General features: G+C 39.1%; 1 long non-coding RNA gene and 1 pseudogene across 1 annotated transcript in view; one reads left to right on the top strand and one right to left on the bottom strand.

Annotated features, from left to right (window-relative positions):
• Positions 1-14,648, top strand: part of LOC130544126 (uncharacterized) — a 218,557-nt gene that overhangs the window by 56,519 nt on the left and 147,390 nt on the right. The window lies entirely within an intron of this gene.
• LOC113244736 (60S ribosomal protein L37a-like) lies at positions 9,846-10,125 on the bottom strand (annotated as a pseudogene).

Raw genomic sequence — 14,648 nt, 5'->3', positions numbered from 1 at the left:
ATGTTAATATACATTATATAACTCACTAAATTTTGATCTCAATTATGTGGGTGGAAAAAGCAAATCAGAAGAAATGAGGCAAAATGGAGTATCAGAACCAGAGGAAAAAAAGAAAACTTAGTCAAATGCATCAGATTAAGTAGAATGTATACCAGGAATACAAGGTTGGTTTACCTTTTGAAAGCTAATCAATGTACATCATCAGATTGACAGAAAGAAGAAAAACCATTTGATCATCTCAATAGACACGAAAAGGCATTTGATTCATTTCTAAATTCAAGATTTTTGTATGGAAACACAAAAGACCCTGAATAGCCAAAGCAATCCTGAAAAAGGAAAACAAAGTGGGAGGCATCATGATTCCGGTCTTCAAGCTCTATTACAAAGCAGTAATCATCAAGACAGTATGGTACTGGCACAAAAAAAAAGATACAGAATGGAAAACCCAGAAATGGACCCATACCTGTATGGTCTACTTATCTTTGACAAAGCATGAAAGAATATCCAGTGGAAAAAAGACTGTCTCTTTAACAAATGGTGTTGGGAAAACTGGACAGCAACGTGCAGAAGGTTGAAACTGGACCACTTTCTTACACCACACACAAAAACAAATTCAAAATGGATGAAAGACCTAAATGTGAGACAGGAAACCATCAAAATCCTAGAGGAGAACAAGGGCAGTAACTTCTTTGACATTGGCCATAGCAACTTCTTACTAGACATGTCTCCGGAGGCAAGGGAAAAAAGGAAAGATGAACTATTGGGACTTCATTAAGATAAAAAGCTTCTGTACAGCAAAGGAAACAATCAACAAAACTAAAAGGCAGCTTATGGAATGGGAGAAGATATTTGCAAGTGACATATCTGATAATAAAGGGTTAATATCCAAAATCTATAAAGAACTTATCAAACTCAACACCCAAAACCCAAATAACCCAGTTAAGAAATGGGCAGAAGACATGAATAGACATTTTTCCAAGAAGACATCCAGATGGCTGACAAACACATGAAAAGATGCTCAACATCACTCATCATCAGGGAAATACAAATCAAAACCACAATGAGTTACCACCTTATACCAGTCAAAATGGCTAAAATGAACAACACAGGAAACAACAGATGTTGGCAAGGATGTGGAGAAAGGGGAATTCTCTTACACTCTTGGTGGGAATGCAGACTGGTGCAGCCACTCTGGAAAACAGTATGGAGTTTCCTCCAAAAGTTGAAAATAGAGCTACCCTATGACCCAGCAATTGCACTACTGGGTGTTTACCCAAAGGATAAAAAAAATATAGATTCAAAGGGGCACATGCACTCCTATGTTTATAGCTGCATCAACAATAGCCAAACTATGGAAAGAGTTCACATGTCCATCAGTTGATGAATGGATAAGGAAGATGTGGTACACACACACACACACACACACACACACACACACACACACACTGGAATATTAGTCAGCCATTAAAAAGAATGAAATCTTGCCACTTGCAGCGACATGGATGGAGCTAGAATGTATTATGCTAAGCAAAATAAGTCAGTCAGAGAAAGACAAATACCATGTAATTTCACTCATATGTGGAATTCAGGGAAGGGAAAAAAGAGAAGGAAAGAGGGGGTGGCAAACCGTAAGAGACTTTTAACTATAGAGAACAAACTAGGGTTGATGGAGGGATGTGGGTGGGGGATGGGCTAAACAGGTGATGGGTATCAAGGAGGGCAGTTGTTATGATGAGCACTGGGTGTTATATGTAAGTGATGAACCACTAAATCCTACTCCTGAAACAAATAAACAACCTCAACAAATTAGGATTAGAAAGTAACTTTAACAGTCTCATAAAGAGCAACAACATTATACTTAATGGTAAAATATTGAAAAGTTCCCTCCTAAGATTGAGAAAAAGATGAAGTTGTCTGTTCTCACTGCTATTCATCAGTGAGCTGGAGTCTCTAGGTAGAGTTAAAGATAAAAAAGAGAGTAAAAAGAATCAAATGCTATGAAGATCAAAAGAAGAAAAAGTAAACTTATTTTCATGTTCAAATGACATAATCATTCATATAGAAAATCCTAAGGAATCCACAAAAACATTACTAGAACCAATACATGACTTTAGAAAGGTTATAAGATTAATGTCACTATAAAAAATTCAGTTGTATTTTTGACATATATACTTTCAGCAGAGCAGTGGAGGCAAAACCTGACTTCAGGGTATGTTGAGAGAGAATGGGAGGTTCTCATTTGAGTGAAAATGGGGTAAACACATTCCACCTTGCTCTCCCTCTGAATGTAGCAAAAACCCTAGGATGAATGCATAAAGAAGATATCAGAGGACTCTAAAAAGTAAGTGGTAGCAGGCATATTGGGGAAGGAAACCAGAACATGAAATACAACTAATCCAGTGGTTTCTTTCTTTTTTCTTTTTCTTTTTTCCTCCTTTGTCTTCTGGCTGGGACCCAAAGACTACTTGATCTCTAAAACTGCATCCTGGCACAGACAGAAATAGCTGAAAGAGAAGCCCTTTCTTTCTGGTTTAAGGAACAGAAGTAATGGCTGAAATTTCCCCAAATTTGGTAAAAGAATTACAGATTCAAACACAGTGAACCCCAAACAGAAAAACTTAAAGAGCTCTATAGCCAGACACATCCTATTCAAACTGCTGCAAACCAAAGAGAAAGAGAAAGAAAAATCCTTAAAGTAGCCAGAGAAAAACAATTGTCTATAAGGCAACCATGATTTGAGAGACTTTGGGTTTCTCATTAGCTGCCATAGAGGCCAGGAGGCAGAGGAAACATTTTTAAAGTGCTGAATGGGAAAAACTGTCAAGTCAGAATTCCATATCCAGAGAAAATGCCCTTCACAAATGAAGATAAAATAGAAACTTTCTTAGATGAAGGAAAATCAAGAGAATGTGTCACCAGCAGACCTGCTTTAAAGTAATGTTAAAAGAACTTCTTTAGGAAGAAGGGAAATGATGGAAGTTTCAGAGGGAAACTTGGAATTTCAAGAATAAGGAAGAGCAACACAAATGGAAAATATGTGGATAAATATACCAGACAGTTCCTCTCCCTTTAAGTGATTTAAGATATGTATGGTGGCTGAAAACAAAAATTATAGCATTATCCGGTAGGGTTTTCATTGTATGTAAATGCCATGTGTATGATGGCCACAACAGAAATGGGGGAGGGTAAAGGGTCCTATGTGAGGATAAGGTTTCTCTGTCTTTCACACTAAAGTGGTAAAGGGTGATGTCAGTGAAAATGGAAGAGTAAGGACATCCAAAAGTCTCTCCTCCATAAAAGCAAGGAGAACATTGGCAAAAATTGTCAGAATCAACTTTCTGAGAACTCCGAAGCCTTGTAGAGCATCCATTTTTGAAAAATGGCTAAATTTCAGTAAAAACAGTGAGTGTTGTAGTGTTAGTTTTAAGTTGCTCTATTTCCGTTCCTCTTTCCTCACTCCATGGTAACTTTGAAGACCAACAGCTTGCTTTTGTAGTGGGAACCACCAGTCTGGCAGGCACTAGAGGAGGCAGATGTAGTTGGAGCTTCTTCAAAAGCCCCATTCCCAAGATTTGACTCATCCGGTGGTTCCTTGTAAGACCTCACGCACATGACTGTCTTTATTTGACCTGACTGGAAACCCACCACAAACAGCCTTTTCCCTGGAAATGTTTGTGGAAAACAATCAATAGCAATTGTTTAACATTTCAGCTGCCTGAGGGTAATATTTGGGGCAAATAATAGGCAAGCCCGAGGCATACAAAGAAAAGCAAGGGAATGATATATTAATGGGGGCTTTGAAAAGCTCCAACATATTCCTGGAAATCTAGAAGGCCATGCCCAGGGATGTGCATGTGCTCAGGACAAACCTGAGAAAATCCTGTGCTTTTGTCTTTGGCTAACTTTCAGGGTCTTTGCAAGCAGGATGTTAAGGCTGAGGCAGAGTTATAAATTGCCTCACTGAGTGTTGCAGGTGTGCCTCAACATGCATAAAAAGTCCCTCAGCAAAGACTAGGAGACTTATTGGTTTCAAGAATTTAAGGAAATCTGTACTGTCATTAGCTGACCACAAAGTTAACTGAGCAGAGACTTCGGTGCCCACATACAACAATGAATATATATTTTACAATTCAGAAAAGTTATTAAACAAACAAAACAGCAAAAAACAACAGCAACACCATCTTGGGAAGGGGGGCATCTGATGTCCAGAGTTGTACATTATACTACTCAAAATGTCCAGTTTCCAACCAAAAAAATTATGAAACATTCAAAGAAATAAGATTGTATAGCCCACACACAGGAGAAAATAATAGTCAATAGAAAGTGTCCCTGGGGGACCTCAGATGTTGGAGTTAGTATACAAAGACTTTAAGTCAATTATCTTAAAGTGTTCAAAGAATGAAAGGAAACCATGTCCAAGAACTAAAGGAAAGCATCAAAATTATCTCATAAAATAGAGATTAGCAACAAAGAGTCAGAAATTATTAAAAAAACCCAATATTTTGCAATTTAGGGTAAAAAAGTACAATACCTGAAATTAAAAATTCACTGGAGGGGCTCAACAGTGTATGTGAGGAAGCAGAATATTCAGTGAACTTGAGGTCAATTGAGATTATCTAGTCTGGTAAACAGGAAAAAAAAAGGATGAATAAATATGAACAGAGCCTCAGAGACCTGTGGAGCGACAGAAATCATATGCATAATGGAATCCTAGAGGGACAGGAGAGATCAAAAAGGACAGAAATGATATCTAAAGAAATGGCATAAAACTTCCCAAATTTGATAGAAAACATTAATCTACACATTGAAGAAGCTCAACAAGTCTTATATAAGTTAAACTCAAAGAAATTCACACCTAGACACATTATAAACAAAGACACATTGCAATTAAGTTGCAATCCAAAGACATCTTTGAAAGAGATCTTGAAAGCAGTAAGAGAAGTGTCATATCATGTACAAGAGATCCTTAACAAGCTAATTTCTCATCAGAAGCCATGGAAGCCAGAAGGCAGTGAGATGTTATATTCAAAGAGCTGAAAGAAAATTGTGGTCATCCAAGAATTTTATACGCAGCAAAATTATCTACCAAAGATAAAGGAGAAATCGAGACATTGCCAGATAAACAAAAAGAGAGAATTTGTCACTAGCAGACATGCCCTGCAAGAAATACTGAAGGAAATCCTTTAGGCTGACATGAAAGGACACTAGACAGTAACTTAAATCCACATGCTGAAATAAAAAGCTCTAGTAAAGATAGGTAGCTATACGTAAAAGATAGTATAAATGTAATTTTTATTTGTAAGTTGTTTTTTTCTCTTATCTGATTTAAAAGACAATCACATAGACCTAAATCCAAACATATCAATAATTATATTAAATGTAATCCATCTGCACACGCTAACTGAAAGTGTGAGATTGTCAAAATGGACTAAATAACAGGAGCCACCTATCTGCTGTCTACAAGAACTCATTCTAAATAAAACAGTGTAAGTAAATTAAATAAAATATTAGAAAAAGATATACTATGCGAATACTAATCATAGAAAACTGGAATGGCTATATTAATATCAAAATTGTCTTCAGAGGAAGGTAAATTACCAGGGATAAAGAGGGACCAGGGATCATTTATGTAATGATAAAAGGGTCAATTCACCATGAAGACAGAGCCATTCTAAATGTGTATGCACCTAACAACAGATCTTGGAAATACATAAAGCAAAAACACGATTGTATTTAAAAGAGTAATCTATAATTATAGTTAGATCAACATTTCTCTCTCAATAGTTTATATTACAAATAGACAGAAACTCAACAAGGATGTAGAAGAATTGATCAATACCATCAACCACCTGGATGTAATTCACATGTATAGAACACTCCATGTACCAAAACAAAATTCACATGCTTTCCAAGCACACATGGTACTACATTTACCAATATAATACCACACCTTGTGTCGTAAAACAATCTTAACAAAGTTAAAAGAACGAAAATCAAATGATGTGTGTTCTCTGAGGCAGAGTGGAATTTAATAGAAAATAAGAAGAGATAGATTGTAGATTGTGATTAGAAACAAACTGTATTGGTTTGCTAATGCTGCATATCAATATTACCACAAACTTAGTGGCTTAAAACAACACACATTTATTATCTCAAATTTCTATGGGTCAGGAGTTCAGACGTGGCTTAGCTGAGCCCTCTGCTTAGGGTCTCACAAGACTGCAATTAAGGTGGTGGCCAGGACTGGGTTGTCATCTGGAGGTTCCACTGGGGAAAAATCCACTTCCCACTTGTGGTTGTTGGCAACACTTAGCTTCTTGAGAATGTAGGACTGAGAGATTTATTTATTTTTTCTGGTTGTTGACTCAAGGCATCCTCAGCTCATAGAGGCTACCTGCAGTGTCTTGCCACTTTGAATCTTCCAACATGGCCATTTATTTCCTCACATTCAACAAAGGGGAACATTCCAAGAGTGCTCCTGCTAGCAAGATGGAATTTTATATAATGTAACATGATAATGGGAGTAACATCCCATCACTGTTACCATATTCTGTTGGTTAAAAGCAAGTCACAGGTCTTGCCCATACTCAAGGGGAGGGGATTAAACAAGGGTGTTAATACCAAGGGGAGAGGATCTTTAAAGGTCACCTTAGAGTCTATCCATCCTAGTCCAATCCCTTCCACATGCAAAATACATTCACTCCTTCCCAAGCTCTTTAAGAGACTCATTCCAATGTAGTATCTATTCAAAGTCAAGAATGTTCTCCTAAATCAGGTCCAGGTATAGATGAGGCTCCTGGCTTTTCTCTCAGTCTGTCAATGTGTAAAACTAATAAGACAAGTTATTATGCCCCCCAACAAACAACAGCAGAATAGGCATAGGGTAAGAGCTATAAACATTCCCACTCAAAAAGAGGGGGAAACAAGAGGTACAAAAGAGCCACTGGTTCATAACTATTTGGAAATCCAGCCAGGCAAATGTTGGGAGTTCCTTGATTAGGTTTCAAGGCCTGGGGATAATTATTTGTGGTTGCGATATCATAAGAAATACATGTTTTGTCTCTGCCTCCTGGTTTCTTGCACAGAGCCCCTAAAACCTTGTAAATTCTGAGTGATAAGGGTACTAGGAACATCTTTTGTTCTAATATTTAGTCTTCAACCCTGGTTCTTGACACAAGAGCTTTAGAATTTCTGAGATGATGAGTGTCTTTTGTATGCTAATGAAATGACTAGGGTCTGGGGCCCTCTAGGTTGCTTCAGGATGGGGGTTTTGTCATCTGAAAGACCAAGGCATAATTAGAAGTTTGGAACTTTTTTTTTTTTAAAGATTTTATTTATTTATTCGACAGAGATAGAGACAGCCAGCGAGAGAGGAAACACAAGCAGGGGGAGTGGGAGAGGAAGAAGCAGGCTCCCAGCAGAGGAGCCTGATGTGGGGCTTGATCCCATAATGCCAGGATCATGCCCTGAGCTGAAGGCAGACGCTTAACCGCTGTGCCACCCAGGCGCCCCGAGAAGTTTGGAAATTTTTGTCCCATTCCCTGACCTCTAGGGAGGGAGGAAGGGCTGGAGGTTGAGTTCATTGTCAATGGCCAGTGATTTAATCAATTATGCCTACATAGTGAAGACTATAAAAACCTTTAAGAGTGGGGTGTAAAAAGCTTCTGGGTTGGTGAAGGAATCTACATGTCAGGAGGGTGGCATAGCCCAAAGTCTATGGGGATCAAAGTTCCTATCCTTGGGACCCATACTGATCTCACCCTATGTAACTCTTTGGCTGTTTACTTTGTATCCTTTATACTATCCTTATTGTAATAAACCAGTAAATGTAAGTAAAGTGTTTCTCTGAGTTCCGTGAGCTGCTATATAGCAAATTATCAAACTAAGGAGGGGGTTGTGGGAACCCCTGTTTTGTAGCTGTCAGTTGGAAGAAACAGAGGCCCTGGACTTGAAATTGGCTTCCAAAGTGGATCAATTTTGTAGGACTGATACTAACTCCAGGCAGATAGTATCAGAATTGAATTGAGTTGTAGAACATCCAACTAGTGCCCAGAGAGTTGGAGAATTGGTTCTTAGTGTGGAAAAACGTCACACGTTTGGTATCAGAAGTGTGAGTAGAGAAACAATCTTTCCTTAGTGTTTTAGAGCTCTGATCTCTTGGTTCTGTTCTTTAAGTCATTCTTCCCTTTTCATGAAAGTGGCATGTATTTTCATTTGAGTTTTATCAGCCTGCTTCTTGCCGATTGAATTTTGGGGGTCCTGTGGCTTCCTTTCATTTTGTGCCATATATCCCTTTTGGTCTATTCTCTTTGTTTCTGCTGAAATAATTTTCTCAAGAAACTTTTGGGCCTTCCATGGATTTTCCTTAGATTCACTCCACTATAACAAAGCCACACATGCACAGATCTTTTTGAGATGAGCTCTTCTTTACTTGGGGCTTCTGCCAAGAGGATCGGGGGACAATTTCCTAAGCTCTTATGGGCCCTATCTAAGGTTTGATTGAGAGGATCTGTGAGGCCCACCTTTAATCTCTTGAAAGGCCATTTTGTGTGATCGAGTACTCTGAGTTTTTGCTCTTTCTGAGATTTAGGTAAAAGGTCGTACAGTCACCTCCCCAGCTGTTTCTACAGGACATCCTCTCCCCACAGTGCTTGGGGGTCATTTAGTAGTATTTCCTATTTGGAAAGGCTAAGAATTTAAAAAATCATCCAGTTCTGGTTCCTTTTTATTTAACAATTTTTCTCTCATCTCTTTTCTCTCACTTTACTATAAGCGGCAAGAAAAAAACGGGTACCACCTTTAGTACTTTGCTTGGAAATTTCCTAGTCTGGATAACCAAGTTCATTATTTGGTCAGGTTTTCCTCTAACTGCAGGAGACAATGTAACTAAGCTTTCTGCCTCTGTGTAACAAGGATCCCCTTCCTTCATTTTCCAGTAACATGTTCCTCATTTCCTTCTAACCTGTCACTGGCGGTATCCTCCAAGTCCAAATTTCTTCCAGCAGTCTGTTTAAGGCAGTTTGGGCTTTCTCTATGATGCTTGTCAAAATTCTTGTAGCCTCTGCCCATGACTTGGTTCCAAAGCCACTCCCATATTTTTAGGTATTTGTTACAGTAGCATCCTCTTTCCAGGTAACAAAACCTTTATTAGTTATCTATCCTCGCTGTGCAAAAAAGGATTAACTCAGCAGGTCTGGGTTGTCTAAACCTGGCACATTCCAAAGAAAGATCAGGTCCTTGCCTGGCTTCTGGGAAATAACTTCTACTCCCTTTGAATATCCTACCTGTTAAGAGTGTTTACCTGAATGCCAGATAATGCTAACATTGTGATATATGGTGGGGGCCTTGGGCTACACGGTATGTGCCTGCTCTCTGGGGGGGCTGGATATTGAAGGTCAGTCATGCAGGGAGTCAGCCATGCCTATGTAACCAACCTCCCATAAAAACCTTGGATACCAAGCCTTGAATGAGCTTCCTAGGTAATACTCTGTGTGAGTTGTCACACACCATTGCTGGGGAATTATGTGCTGTCCACATGACTCCACTGGGAGAGGACAGCTGGAAACCTATGCCTGGTCTCTCTTACACTTTGCTTTACGTGTCTTTTTCTATTGCCAATTGTAATCGGTATCCTTTAACTTTAATACACCTTAACCATGATTATAGTGGCTTCGCTGAATTATGTGGGTCCTTCTTGCAAATTATTGGACCTGAGGGTGGTCTTGAGGACCCCTGCACACAGTTGTATAACAAATCACCACAAATTTATTTTTCATTATTATTATTTTTGTTACATAAATTAACCCATTTATTATAGGTTAGCAATGTCTCAAATGGTGGAGCTTCTACTGGTCATTCAAATCCTTCAGTCTCCTTCTGGTGGCTGACTTGACTGATGGCAGAAGTGGTGTTATAGGTCCAGGCACCATGTACTACTGTTTTCATGCAGGAACTATAATGCCAGATCCCCGCAGCTCATGTTTTCACCTCAGTTTTGCCCCAGAAGGAGCAAGGATCTTTGACACGCTGGCTTATTTTAATCTTCTTCACCATTTTCCTGAGGAAGGCACCATAATGGGTCCCATACTTACCAATGATGCCAACATTATTCGTGCGTTTAGCCATGTTGCCACAAACCGGATCTGAACCCTGAGAACCAGATTACCACAAATTTATTGACTTAAAAGAAAACATGCTTGTTCTCTCACAAGAATCTGGGCATAGATTAGCTGGGTCTCACAGGGTTGCAATCAGGGGATTGGCTGGGCTGTGTTCTTACCTCAACCAGGGAACAATCTGCTTCTGAGTTCACTCAGTTGTTGGCAGAACTCATTTCCTTGTGGTTGTAGGACCGAGGGCTTCAGCTACTTACAGGCTGCTGACTGCTCTCAGGCCCTTGAGGCTGCCTTCAGCTTTTGGCCGAGAGAGCCCTATGGGTCTCCCATCATGGCTGCTTACTTCTTCACAGCCAGCGAGGGAGAGAGAAAGTCTGTCGGGTGAGTTTGATAGCAAGATGGAGTCTTACATCATCTGATGTAATCATGGAGTGATACCCCATTACCTTTTTACTGTGTATTGTTGATTAGAAGCAAATCACATGTCTGCCCACAGTCACAGGGAGGGACTATTCAAGAGTGTGATACCAGATGGTGAGATTATTGGGGAGGTCACCTTAGAGTGTGTCCAACACAAGTCTTAATGAGGAGCTTCACTGTAAAGGGAAAGAAAAGTATGGAATTAGGGGCGCCTGGGTGGCACAGCGGTTAAGCGTCTGCCTTCGGCTCAGGGCGTGATCCTGGCGTTATGGGATTGAGCCCCACATCAGGCTCCTCCGCTATGAGCCTGCTTCTTCCTCTCCCACTCCCCCTGCTTGTGTTCCCTCTCTCGCTGGCTGTCTCTCTCTCTGTCAAATAAATAAATAAAATCTTTAAAAAAACATGTAGTTTAACTCATGTTTAAAAAAAAAATAGGGAATTAGCCAGAGGGTAAAGTAAGGTCAAAGCTTTTTGAGATGGGGAAAAATGTGCCGATGGGCGTGATTCAATAGATAGGAAATAATTGATGTAATGCTGCTTTACGGGTTAGCCATTCTATTCTTTTTAATGTTAAATGTAATAAAAATTCTTATTTTGTCTTTCATATATCAGAAAAAACCTAACTTATGGGCCATTTTCCCCAAGTTAGAGTGGGGAATATATATACTAGGGGAAGTTCAAGAAATGGTGATCATTTGGGATATGAGAGAAAAATCTTAAAGCTTATATTTTTATTCTTTTTATGCTACCTCCTACCAATTTTTATTTTTATGTTTTATAATATACAGTGAGATATCAGTACAATATTATGAATAATTTATAAATGAACATACTTTTGGAGAGCATATTAACACATTTTTTTACTGATAAGTTACCAAATAAAACTACAAAGTGCATTTCCCATTTTGTAAGTTTGTGTTTGGGGAAAAGATTTCATTCTACTTAATTTTTTTACAGAGTGATTTGAAGAAGTGACCATTTAAAACTAGTTTTCTGCTCAGGCCCTCACGTTTATAAAAAAGTATTGGTGGATCATGACAGGCCATTCGCTGTGATTTTTAAACTTTCCCTTTTATAACTTTCAAGGTTTAGAAATTATTCTTGTAGAACACTTTTGCTAATACAAAACATATAGTAATATTTATATTTCAGTACTTAACAGTTTCTCTAAACCTCATAATTCTATTTTAGTAATAATGTGACATATATCTCAGGTTAATTTGATTGAATTTATGTTAAATACTGATAGTGGGACCATTTTCTGACATACTAGGGTCCTTTCTTGGCTTATCACTGAGCCTACTTAGAAAATAATTTAGGCCCAATAAGCTATGAACTGTAGCAATCGTAATAAGAAAGAGTTTGGTACACTGCCTTTATAATATTCCTGCTCACTGAAAGGATTCCCGAAAGACTTGGTATTTAAGACTTACCCACGGCACCATTTTGTCATTCTAAGATATACTCTTGGGCCTCCGAATACCCTATGATGGCTATTGCCACTGAAGGACTCATGGAGATGCCCTATCAATTGTGTGGCAATGTATTTGTCTGGGAGGGCAACACACATTTTTCAGTCTCCTGAAATACGTGGTTTTCAATCTTTAGCTTTTGAGCCGTTTTGCCTACGGAAAGACCCCAGTGCAGTGCCCCCTGCTGGTGAATGGCAGCCGCGAGTTTGCATCATGTCAGTGATGGACAGAGTGGGTCCCTTTGCTGACACTGAGCCGGCGGTGATGCTGAGCCTGCCAGGTCATTTTAGATCAGGTCATGAGAGGAACAGAAGGTCGAATCGATATAAAATGAGCAGCTCACAGTTTTCTCTACATTTTTTAGACATGTGATGATTTTCTATAGTTCAGTTTGGCTGATAGAACATGAACACTTCACAAAGATGTTTGCATTTCAGCCTCTGTCTTAGTTCATTTTACAAGCCATTTTGCCCTAATTCTCAGGAGCTGTGTTCTTGTTCAGTCGGGAAACCCAACTTGAGGCTTAGCAGAGATTTATTTTAATTTAATTTAATTTTTTTTGGCAGAGATTTTAAACATGAAATATTTTGAGTGTTCACTTTGTTAAACAATTAGAAAAACACTTTAAACAAAAAGCCTTTTCTTTTTAACCTCCGTGATATGAATTAGCACCCATGTGTGCCGATTTCTAAATGATGATAATTATGTTAAAGAAAATTAATTAAAACTAAGGACCCGATTAGTGTTTAGATTATTATTTTAACTTTGGCCTCTGGTGAAGGTGATTATTCTATAATGAATAACTATAACATTAATTTCGCTCCCATAGTAGGCGGCTCTAATTTCTTCCTTTACATCTGTGGTGGGTATGTCATGGCAGTTACATTTTGGGTAGCCTTTCAGAAAGGTAGTACACACTTCAGGATTTTAGTGTCTTAGGCTCATGGACAAGTGGCTTGTCTGCTTAGGTAATTCCAGTGAAGCAGGAGGTGTAAATTTCCTTATTTTGATTTTTTTTTTTTACTGTTGTTTCATATGAGAATGTGCTTATTTGCAGGAAATGTGCACTGAAGTATTCCAGTGTGATGAAACATTATGTTGGCAGCACCTTAAGAATAGTTTAAGGAAAATAAGCTCTTCCTATTTTAAGTTGAGATTGTGTACAAATAAAGAGAGTGGGAGAAGAAAACTAGAAGACAATGAGGACAGATAACTCTAAGAGTTTTATTATAAAGGAGAGCAAGGAGATAGGACAGTAGAGAATGGAGAAAGAAGAAGTAGACACGGTTTCTAGGATACAGGTATAAGGCAAGCATGGAAGTTTAGATTAGTCATCTAGGGAAGCCTGGAGTTTATACTTCAGTGATTACCAAGAGAACAATGTCACATACCTTTCCAGGAACCTATACTTTCCCAAATCAACCCTACTTTCAGGAAGAACTTTCTACATAAAATAGGTTGGGATTGCTGTATTGAAAACTTCTTTTCTCTGTGAATATAGAGAATACTTGTTACTACATTTGTTGAATATGCTTAAAGTTGATTATCATCACTCTTTAAATTTTCCTTTTTAGACCCTTAGACCATTTGGGTCATTCATCCAACAAACTTTGGCTGAATTTGACTCTGTGAAGCAAAGAGAGTTAGTTTGGGTATAAAACAGTTATGTGCCCAGACCTCTTAGATCTATCTTCGAGTCTAGTGGTGGCAGCTTGTATTAAACAGTCATGAAACTGGTGAGAAGTGTGAAAAGACAACACAAGGATTTAGACAGAATAGAAAAAGAAACTCGAATTTAAACTGGGGACTCAGGGAGCACCTTGTTGAGGAAGTGCCAGTTGAATCGCAACATCAAGGATGAGAAGGCCATAGCTGTGCACAAGGCTGGAAGAGCTCTTGTAGCAGAACGAGCAGAGTGCCAAGGCCCAGGGTGGGAAGGAGAGTAAGCAAGGAAGCCAGTGAGGCCGGGGCACAGGCAGCAACACTGTGGGTGGCTGGAAGGAGTCGGTGAGAGGAACAGACATCAGATCTTGCCAGGCTGAGGGTTTGGAGTTTCATCATGCAACAACATAAAGCCATCGACAGGTTTTGCTAAAGGGAATGCCATTATTAGATTCGTGAGTTGTTTTAAAGATCAAAGTGATCTTGACTTTGTGGGCAAAGTGGTCGCTTTGTGGAGACTGGATTGTCTGAGGCAGGCATGGAAGCAGAGAGATGAGAGAAGAGGTTGTTTCACTAATCCAGGAGAGAGATAAATGGTCATGTATGCCACCATGTTAACAGTGGTACAGAAGAGAAGTTGACAATTTTTGACAATAGGATTGATAGAACTTGTTGGTAGCTTACATGTTTGGCGGGGAGATAAAATCAAAGAGATGAAAGAAAAATCAAGGACGACTTGTGGATGTGGTCAAAATAGTAGAAAGAAAAGCAGGAGAGTGTGGGGTCATGCAAGCGGAATATAGCTGAGCGTCTGTTGGATTTAGCAATGTGGAGCCCACTGATGATCTTAGCAGAGCAATTTGGGTGGGTTGCAGGAACAGAATCCACATTGCAATGTGTGGAAAGTGGAATGGATTCAAATTTCAGTGCATATGGCCAGGGGGCAAGACATGCCATTTCCTCTTTTCTTGGGGACCTT

The sequence above is a fragment of the Ursus arctos genome, unplaced genomic scaffold (genome assembly GCF_023065955.2).
Source record: "Ursus arctos isolate Adak ecotype North America unplaced genomic scaffold, UrsArc2.0 scaffold_19, whole genome shotgun sequence".
Taxonomy (NCBI): Eukaryota; Metazoa; Chordata; class Mammalia; order Carnivora; family Ursidae; genus Ursus; species Ursus arctos.
The sequence above is the reverse complement of the archived record's forward strand: the minus strand, read 5'-3'. Positions and strand labels throughout refer to the sequence as shown.